This window comes from Aptenodytes forsteri, unplaced genomic scaffold, assembly GCF_000699145.1.
Source record: "Aptenodytes forsteri isolate BGI_AS27 unplaced genomic scaffold, ASM69914v1 Scaffold148, whole genome shotgun sequence".
Taxonomy (NCBI): Eukaryota; Metazoa; Chordata; class Aves; order Sphenisciformes; family Spheniscidae; genus Aptenodytes; species Aptenodytes forsteri.
The window spans coordinates 72,871-73,447 of NW_008795367.1; positions in this window are offsets into that span (position 1 = coordinate 72,871).

Below are 577 nucleotides of genomic sequence, written 5' to 3' on the forward strand. Positions count from 1 at the left end.
GGTCTGGGGGGGGTCCCCTCAGTGTCACCCCGTCCCTGCTGTGTCTCCCCCAGCCTGCGGTACCACCACCTCAACCCCGGCTACATCCACGACCGCCTGCGGCACCTGGGCAGGAGCTACGGGCTGCAGCTGCTGCTGCTCCAGGTCGATGTGGTGAGCGGCTCCCTGTCCCCGTCCCTTTGCTGTCCTCGCCCCTCTGTCCCCTCCATCCCCGTCCCCTTGCTCCCCTGGTCACCTCCATCCCCTCTGGTCCCTGTCCCCTCGCCCTTTGGGCTCGGGGCTCCTCTGTCCCTGTCTTCGCTCTCCTGCTCTCTTCGTCCCCTCCCATCCCTGGCCCCTCCTTCTCCCTGTCCCTCTGTCCCCTCTGTCCCTGTCCTCTCCCTCTCCTGCTCACCTCTGGTCCCTGTCCCCTCCCTCTCCTGTCCCCTCTGTCCCCCTCGGCTCTGCCCCGCCGCAGAAGGACCCGCACCAGGCGCTGAAGGAGCTGGCGAAGGTGTGCATCCTGGCCGACTGCACCCTCCTGGTGGCCTGGAGGTAGGGGCTGTCCCTGCCTCACCCGTGGGGGACCCTGCTGTCA